Source organism: Coffea arabica, chromosome 9e (genome assembly GCF_036785885.1).
Source record: "Coffea arabica cultivar ET-39 chromosome 9e, Coffea Arabica ET-39 HiFi, whole genome shotgun sequence".
In the NCBI taxonomy this organism is placed as follows: domain Eukaryota; kingdom Viridiplantae; phylum Streptophyta; class Magnoliopsida; order Gentianales; family Rubiaceae; genus Coffea; species Coffea arabica.
The window spans coordinates 7890571-7900565 of NC_092327.1; positions in this window are offsets into that span (position 1 = coordinate 7890571).

The window sequence follows — 9995 nt, forward strand, 5'->3', positions numbered from 1 at the left end:
CAATGGCCAAGAAATTCCATCCATAATATCACATTGTCACCCCAAAATTCAAATGCATGACCATCTCAAGGTATTATAAAGCGAATTCAGTAGTAATACAATTTTTCCACAGCTCCAAAATATATAAAGAAATCCATACGTACTTCTTTATCAAACATGACTAAGGCTGGAAAATTTCCAGCTTATCCATAGCTACGCTTCACTATTTCCAAATCGAATTCCCAAGATATCAAATGACTCATTGCCAAACAGTTTTCACAGACTACGTGTGCATTTTGTCGTGCATTTCGGGTTTCTAACACCCCAAGGAACAATTCTAAAGTCAAGCTGAAGATTCTGGTTCATAATCAAATTCGAGCAACAAGATTAAACATCCCAAAAAAATTCAAGAATCTGTCTAGCAAGCCACGGATGAATCATGCATGAAGGAGTTTTCTGTTTTCACTTTATTTCCTCAGTTGAAACAGGCTATTAAACTCTCACTTCCTCATGCAATTACTTAGCTAAACAATGCACAATTCTCGTTCAGGAGTTGAAGTTAAACCACGGTTATAATCTTCAAAATTTCCAGGTTCAAGTTCACGGCATTTCCCAAAGAAATTCCAGCAATAACAATGGTTCCAAAACAGGATTTTCTTTGGTTAAAACAGAATTTTTGGTACTCTATTAGTACATGTAAACACGTAGCTAGCTAGTAAAGGTTTCCAAATCAAATCCAGGTTCAAGCTACAATTATACTCATCTAACACAAATCCAGAAATTATAACAACTAGTCTCGGATGATCATTTATGAACCAATTTTTCTACTTTCATTTTATTCTCTTTGTTAGCCGAGCTACTTGACCTCATGCAAGCTTTAATTAACATGTTGTTAACTGGCTATTCACATTTATCAACTCAAATCATCACCATAAGACAGATTGAAAATTATATATCAAATTTAAGGTCTCGGAAATTTTCAGCTCATAAGAATTTCCAATTCACAAAACCAGAATTTTTTCCAAGTTCCTAGTTTCATTGTCCAATCGTGTAACTCAACATGCAGGCCCTTAAGCATTTTGTCTTCACTTGGATAGTTAGGATTATAACCACAGCTTGTCATAATTAAGCAAATCATTTCTTAATTAGTCTCGGCAGAAGATTTTTCATCAAACCAGAATTTCTTAGGTTCCTTAATTCATCAATCAACTTCATAGAATTAACATGCAGGGTCCTAGACATCATAAACATTAAGTTCCACTCGGCTAATTACACTTGAGTGCTCAGGTTATCACAAGAAAACAGAATTTCAGTTGCATTTCCAAACCATTCTCTCGGCAGAATCATTCTCAACAAAACAGAATTTTCTAAGCTCTTTAGTTCATCATCCGATATTTTCTTCAGTTAAAGCCTTTTATTTTGCCCTTAATTCTCACATGCACAATTGCTGAGTTAATTAGCTAACATCCAGACCAGAAAATCAGCTCGGCAGCAGCAAAACACATTCATAATTCCAGAATTTGGTGAGACTACACTCGGATGAGTTTGCATGTGAAAAGTTCTGTTTCATTTTTATTTCCAAAGTAATCCAGGCTAATTAAATTCATGCATGACCCTAATCATAATAATCATCCCAGATTCGATTAGTTAATCACCAATGCATGCTCAAATCATTTCCGGAAAACACATTAGAGCTACATTCCCAACTCAGCTACTCGGCAGGGGTATTTAACCAAGACAGAAATTTTTCTAATAGCTTAAATTCATCATCCGATGGTACCATGTGAGGCCCCAGTCCGATCGTAAGTCGATATTAGGGTTATTTGATATTCGGTATAGAAAATATCAGGGTTTTATGGCTAGGAAGGAAACCCTAATTCGGTTGAGCTTGAAAATCCTAGTTTATGTATTATGATTATAAGGTTCAAGTTATAATTTATATTCGGTATTCTAGTGTGTGCCTTGACATAGGTTAGTAAGTTTGAATGATTAGCAAACCTCTAGTGTTGCAATATTAGAAAGTTTCAGTGGAGATTATTTATCGCCGCTTTTCCACATTTTCTTATTAGAAAAGTTCCCCAGATAATTTTTATGAGTAAATATAGTTTTTAGATGATTTTTCTAGTATCGGTTAGATTTTGAGAAAATAACAACGGATTTCGGACGTGGGACCCACTAGTGCGAAAATTTCGGAAAAATTCGGCCAATAAGATTAAATTTCGGATACTGTGAAAAATTTATCGGGTGTTAGGAGATAAGTAGAGGAGGTGATTTGATTGATGTGAGAGAGAAAAGAAAAGATAAGATTGCATTTAAGAGGTGACAAGTGTCACCTTCTTAGTGGTTCCAAGTTAAGATTTACTATTCACATTTTTGACTTTTGACCAAAATTAGTTAATATCTCCAAAAATTCACAAAATTCACCATTTTCTTACCTTGTGTTGGCCGGCCCTCTCTCTTGCAAGAAGGAAGGAAGTTCATCAAATTTCAAGCTTCCATCTCACTCAATCTTCCACAAACAAGAGCTTAGACTAGATTTCACTCCATAAAAACCTTTCTTCTAGTGCTAATAAGTGTATTAGTGAAGTTGATTTGAAGAGCTAAGGTGTCCACAAGCCCTATCTCTCTTGATTTCTTGGTAAGTGATGCTTGAACACCCTACTACATCTAATGATGCTTATGTTTGGCTTAGAAGTGGCTAAAGTGATGGATTATATGATTTATTTCTTGGTTTGGCTTGATTTGGTGAAGTTTTTAATTTTATGATGAATTTTCTGGTTTAATATGAAGTGGATGTTGTAGCCATCTTTGATGATTGGCAATGGCCTATAATGACACTAGTAGGTGTGAATAGTTGATAATTGCAATCAATTTTGGATTTGGAAGAATTTCTGGAAAATTAGGGTTCTTGGTTGAACATTCTGTCCGAAATTTTAGGTCATAGATAGAGGCCGAATTGGACTTTACTCAAAACATGAAAGTTGTAGATATTGATGAGTTTGAAGTGCCTGCAAAATTTCAGGGCATTTGGAGTAGTATAGAGTGAGTTATGCCGTTTTTACTGTTGCTGTTTTTGGTGAACAGAATGTCCGAACTGCAATAGTAATTGTCTGTTTTGACTGGAATTGGTTTGGATTTTGTTGTTGGTGTCTTCTTATGAAATGTAGTTTGATGTCTTAGCTTTCATATGCCTTTGGAATCAATGATTTTGGACCTGTATAGACTGACTTGGACTGATTACAGTTTTGTGTGATTTGGGAACCTGCAATTACGGTTCTGGGTTGGTTTTCTGCATTTTTGACTTAGTTGTGCTAGGATTTGGATTGAGAGGCCTTCTACATTGTTGTAGCCCCTTAAGTCCTGGATATCCCTGTAAATTTTCAGGGTTAACGGAGTGGTATAACCTGAGTTATAAACGAAATACTCAGACCTGTTTTGACCGTCAAATTCTGTTCTGTTCTTATATCCGGACAGTTTACGACTGGAACTTTGGCTTCACGTTTGACTAGGTTACAAGCTGTTTGGGCTTGCGACCAAAACACCAAACTTATAGCCCTATATCAGAGATTTCTAACGCCCTTGGAATTTCATGAATCGGATTTATAGAACCTGAGATATAGCCGAGCAAATAAGGCCTGCCCGTGAAAATGACCATTTTCTGGTCAGATCTGTTTTGGTCCTGATGACCAACTTCCGTTCCGAATTTGGATTGCCGACCTTCATGAAAGTTGTTCCATTTGGAATGAACTATCTAACTTCCAATTTCAGCTCTTTTGCCCATGTGTAGCATAGAAAACAGTTTGCACTCAAAACTGACCATTTGTGCATTGGCCAGATTTCGTATGTGATTGTGTTTGGTTCATTTGGGGCTGAAGCCTCCAGTTTCAGTTCTGGATGTCTTCATAACAATTGTTGTTCATCCTTTAAGCTTCGATATGGTGTCTCATACGCCTTAATCCGATATTCGTAGCTCAACTTATGATTACAATAGAAACGAGTGTCAAATCTGCCGTTTCCGCTAACGGCCATTTCCGTTTCCGTCCGTCATATGTATGTGCGCGCGTGCCGTTTTTGCCGTTTTGTTTGTTTGAGGCACGATAGTAGCCGTTTACGATATGATGTGACACAATCTTCTATTTCAGACGGTGGTGAGCTGGGCGGAACTGATGGGGCCCACTACTAGCTGTTCATTTCGATCCGACTTCGTACTTTTGCTATTTCAGTTTCTGTGTAAGTATTCAGGCCAGTTTGGTGTGTTTTCTTTGCTATGTGTTTGAGATATGTGAAAAGGGTACTTAGGCGAGGGTGTACTTTATCGCACTCGACCTAAACCCTAATTTGAATGTATAATTGTACTTGGCATATGTATATGAACCTTTTGGAACCAAAACCCTTGAGCTTGTGGCTCGGGGCGACTTTCGAGTAAAGTTTGTGAAGTTTGCAAAGTTTGTGAGTTCGTGGGCCCGATCTAAGACCTGTATGGACTATTCGAGCCGGTTAGGGCTTGGTCGAAGTCAGTCCAACTTAGTCTGAGGTCACCAAGTTTGTAGGTTCATGTTATGAACCAATTTTGTGAATCCGGTTCACCTAGAAGGTGACCAAGTTTGTGACCCGAGCTTGTGACTCAAGCTCAAGTTTGTGATTTCGTTCGCCCGGGCAAGTTTGTGAGGTGACTGGCCAGTGAGGGTGATAAGGTGTCGGTGGGTGTACAAGTGAAGTTCTACGGACCATTGAGTGTGGTCGACGGAGTGTCGGCAGGAGATCACGCATGGCATATGAATTGGCTTTGGAGCCACCTGTATCCTTATTATGTGATGTTACTTTTCTGCTTTTGCTTTACTCTTACTGTGTAACTGTTGTTACGTGAAATTTATGCTTTCGCCCCTGTTTACTTACTAAGCATATAGCTTACCCCTTTCCTTTTGTTTTCCTTAACAGGGGCCGACGCGGGGACTTTTGGCTCGTACACTAGTATAGTTAGATTGGCTTGTATTAGTTAGACAGTTAGGATGTTTGTTTTAGTTTTGGTGGTTTGTATAAGGACCCTTCTTAGGGTCTATCTTCTGCTGGTTGTGGTTATAGTGTATTAGAGTGGTTTGACTCGAGACTTTTGAGGATGTAAATGTAACTTTTGGGATTGTAGATATATTGTATATAGTGCTCTTTCGTTTTATCTAGTTTTATTGCTTTAAGTTTTGAGTCCTGGCGCGAGCTAGGCAGGCGGCCCGCCGATACCCTTGGGTTCGCCCTTGGGAGAAGTGGGGTCGTCACAGTTGGTATCAGAGCGCCTAGGTTAGAGGACTTGGGCAATTGTGGGACATACGTGATAGGTTCATTAGGATTGTGTGATTCTCTTTAAGTTGAATGATATATTTTAAGCTGAAATGTCGGTCGACTGCGAGCTCCTACTAGATCTAGCTGCAGAGGCACCGCCACGGGCCACCGGTCCAGAGAGGATGGACGAGGTGGACACGTTAGGTTCTGTTGGGAACCTGGGCCCTAGGGGAGGCGATTAGGGTCGCTTTTGTACTTTTGTTTAGCTAGTGTATGACTTTTGTTAGAACTAATTCGGTTAATTCCTTTTGTTACTTGGCCGACTAACTAGATTTTGGAGCCGGAGTGCTAGTGTATATTGGGTTTTGTACCGACTGGAGGTCGGGTAATGTGTAAATCTTTTGGTGTGACTTTGTAAATACGTGTATATATTTGAATAGAATTTTGAACTTATCTTTTGTGTGCCTTTTGTGCGTAAGTTTTGTGTCTCTTCTTTTGCTCATAGTCTGGATAATAAGTATACGTATTGTTCCGAATCGACCTAAAGGGCCAGCAAGAGTGTATGCAATGGGTCAACAGGAGGCGATTGACCCTTCGGCAAGTTTTGAAGGTACGCTTTGACCAGCGAATTAATTTCGAGGATGAAATTGTCCTAAGTGGGGGAGATTGTGAGGCCCCAGTCCGATCGTAAGTCGATATTAGGGTTATTTGATATTCGGTATAGAAAATATCAGGGTTTTATGGCTAGGAAGGAAACCCTAATTCGGTTGAGCTTGAAAATCCTAGTTTATGTATTATGATTATAAGGTTCAAGTTATAATTTATATTCGGTATTCTAGTGTGTGCCTTGACATAGGTTAGTAAGTTTGAATGATTAGCAAACCTCTAGTGTTGCAATATTAGAAAGTTTCAGTGGAGATTATTTATCGCCGCTTTTCCACATTTTCTTATTAGAAAAGTTCCCCAGATAATTTTTATGAGTAAATATAGTTTTTAGATGATTTTTCTAGTATCGGTTAGATTTTGAGAAAATAAGAACGGATTTCGGACGTGGGACCCACTAGTGCGAAAATTTCGGAAAAATTCGGCCAATAAGATTAAATTTCGGATACTGTGAAAAATTTATCGGGTGTTAGGAGATAAGTAGAGGAGGTGATTTGATTGATGTGAGAGAGAAAAGAAAAGATAAGATTGCATTTAAGAGGTGACAAGTGTCACCTTCTTAGTGGTTCCAAGTTAAGATTTACTATTCACATTTTTTACTTTTGACCAAAATTAGTTAATATCTCCAAAAATTCACAAAATTCACCATTTTCTTACCTTGTGTTGGCCGGCCCTCTCTCTTGCAAGAAGGAAGGAAGTTCATCAAATTTCAAGCTTCCATCTCACTCAATCTTCCACAAACAAGAGCTTAGACTAGATTTCACTCCATAAAAACCTTTCTTCTAGTGCTAATAAGTGTATTAGTGAAGTTGATTTGAAGAGCTAAGGTGTCCACAAGCCCTATCTCTCTTGATTTCTTGGTAAGTGATGCTTGAACACCCTACTACATGTAATGATGCTTATGTTTGGCTTAGAAGTGGCTAAAGTGATGGATTATATGATTTATTTCTTGGTTTGGCTTGATTTGGTGAAGTTTTTAATTTTATGATGAATTTTCTGGTTTAATATGAAGTGGATGTTGTAGCCATCTTTGATGATTGGCAATGGCCTATAATGACACTAGTAGGTGTGAATAGTTGATAATTGCAATCAATTTTGGATTTGGAAGAATTTCTGGAAAATTAGGGTTCTTGGTTGAACATTCTGTCCGAAATTTTAGGTCATAGATAGAGGCCGAATTGGACTTTGCTCAAAACATGAAAGTTGTAGATATTGATGAGTTTGAAGTGCCTGCAAAATTTCAGGGCATTTGGAGTAGTATAGAGTGAGTTATGCCGTTTTTACTGTTGCTGTTTTTGGTGAACAGAATGTCCGAACTGCAATAGTAATTGTCTGTTTTGACTGGAATTGGTTTGGATTATGTTGTTGGTGTCTTCTTATGAAATGTAGTTTGATGTCTTAGCTTTCATATGCCTTTGGAATCAATGATTTTGGACCTGTATAGACTGACTTGGACTGATTACAGTTTTGTGTGATTTGGGAACCTGCAATTACGGTTCTGGGTTGGTTTTCTGCATTTTTGACTTAGTTGTGCTAGGATTTGGATTGAGAGGCCTTCTACATTGTTGTAGCCCCTTAAGTCCTGGATATCCCTGTAAATTTTCAGGGTTAACGGAGTGGTATAACCTGAGTTATAAACGAAATACTCAGACCTGTTTTGACCGTCAAATTCTGTTCTGTTCTTATATCCGGACAGTTTACGACTGGAACTTTGGCTTCACGTTTGACTAGGTTACAAGCTGTTTGGGCTTGCGACCAAAACACCAAACTTATAGCCCTATATCAGAGATTTCTAACGCCCTTGGAATTTCATGAATCGGATTTATAGAACCTGAGATATAGCCGAGCAAATAAGGCCTGCCCGTGAAAATGACCATTTTCTGGTCAGATCTGTTTTGGTCCTGATGACCAACTTCCGTTCCGAATTTGGATTGCCGACCTTCATGAAAGTTGTTCCATTTGGAATGAACTATCTAACTGCCAATTTCAGCTCTTTTGCCCATGTGTAGCATAGAAAACAGTTTGCACTCAAAACTGACCATTTGTGCATTGGCCAGATTTCGTATGTGATTGTGTTTGGTTCATTTGGGGCTGAAGCCTCCAGTTTCAGTTCTGGATGTCTTCATAACAATTGTTGTTCATCCTTTAAGCTTCGATATGGTGTCTCATACGCCTTAATCCGATATTCGTAGCTCAACTTATGATTACAATAGAAACGAGTGTCAAATCTGCCGTTTCCGCTAACGGCCGTTTCCGTTTCCGTCCGTCATATGTATGTGCGCGCGTGCCGTTTTTGCCGTTTTGTTTGTTTGAGGCACGATAGTAGCCGTTTACGATATGATGTGACACAATCTTCTATTTCAGACGGTGGTGAGCTGGGCGGAACTGATGGGGCCCACTACTAGCTGTTCATTTCGATCCGACTTCGTACTTTTGCTATTTCAGTTTCTGTGTAAGTATTCAGGCCAGTTTGGTGTGTTTTCTTTGCTATGTGTTTGAGATATGTGAAAAGGGTACTTAGGCGAGGGTGTACTTTATCGCACTCGACCTAAACCCTAATTTGAATGTATAATTGTACTTGGCATATGTATATGAACCTTTTGGAACCAAAACCCTTGAGCTTGTGGCTCGGGGCGACTTTCGAGTAAAGTTTGTGAAGTTTGCAAAGTTTGTGAGTTCGTGGGCCCGATCTAAGACCTGTATGGACTATTCGAGCCGGTTAGGGCTTGGTCGAAGTGTGTCCAACTTAGTCTGAGGTCACCAAGTTTGTAGGTTCATGTTATGAACCAATTTTGTGAATCCGGTTCACCGAGAAGGTGACCAAGTTTGTGACCCGAGCTTGTGACTCAAGCTCAAGTTTGTGATTTCGTTCGCCCGGGCAAGTTTGTGAGGTGACTGGCCAGTGAGGGTGATAAGGTGTCGGTGGGTGTACAAGTGAAGTTCTACGGACCATTGAGTGTGGTCGACGGAGTGTCGGCAGGAGATCACGCATGGCATATGAATTGGCTTTGGAGCCACCTGTATCCTTATTATGTGATGTTACTTTTCTGCTTTTGCTTTACTATTACTGTGTAACTGTTGTTACGTGAAATTTATGCTTTCGCCCCTGTTTACTTACTAAGCATATAGCTTACCCCTTTCCTTTTGTTTTCCTTAGCAGGGGCCGACGCGGGGACTTTTGGCTCGTACACTAGTATAGTTAGATTGGCTTGTATTAGTTAGACAGTTAGGATGTTTGTTTTAGTTTTGGTGGTTTGTATAAGGACCCTTCTTAGGGTCTATCTTCTGCTGGTTGTGGTTATAGTGTATTAGAGTGGTTTGACTCGAGACTTTTGAGGATGTAAATGTAACTTTTGGGATTGTAGATATATTGTATATAGTGCTCTTTCGTTTTATCTAGTTTTATTGCTTTAAGTTTTGAGTCTTGGCGCGAGCTAGGCAGGCGGCCCGCCGATACCCTTGGGTTCGCCCTTGGGAGAAGTGGGGTCGTCACATACCACAGTACATGCATGCTTCAAGATAGCTCAAACTACCTCTGATTAGTCCTAACATGATCCAGAATTTTACCTCACAGCAAGCTAATCTTTCACACGAAAATCTGGAAAATTTTTCTTCCTCTCAGCTCTCACTCACGCGGCAGTGATTGAGGTTGTGGTTGTCGGTGGAGCTGGTGGTGACACAGTCGTGAAGTTGGGTGAAATGGAGGTGCAGAATGTGTGGAGCTTGCTCACGGCTTCTCTCTGCCTTCACTCCAGCTTACGGCCAGAACAAGACAGAAAGGGAATTGCAGCTCGCGTTCTTCTTTGACGATGATAGCGAGGCGGTGAGGGAAATGTGTTTGTTGAGAGGGAATGAGGTTGTGGCTTGAGATATGAAAGGGAGAGAAAAGTGTATGGTGCCGGTTTAGGAGAAGAGGTTGAGTGTTAGCAGAGATGGTGTACTGCAGTGGTGAAGATGCCGGTTGGTCAGCTAGGGTGGTGGTGTGTTGAAGTGGTGAAGGATGCGGTTGGCCGGCTAGGGTGGTGGCTGATCATGCTGTCCGAGGAGTTGTTTGGCTGCCTGGAATGGTTGTGGCCGTG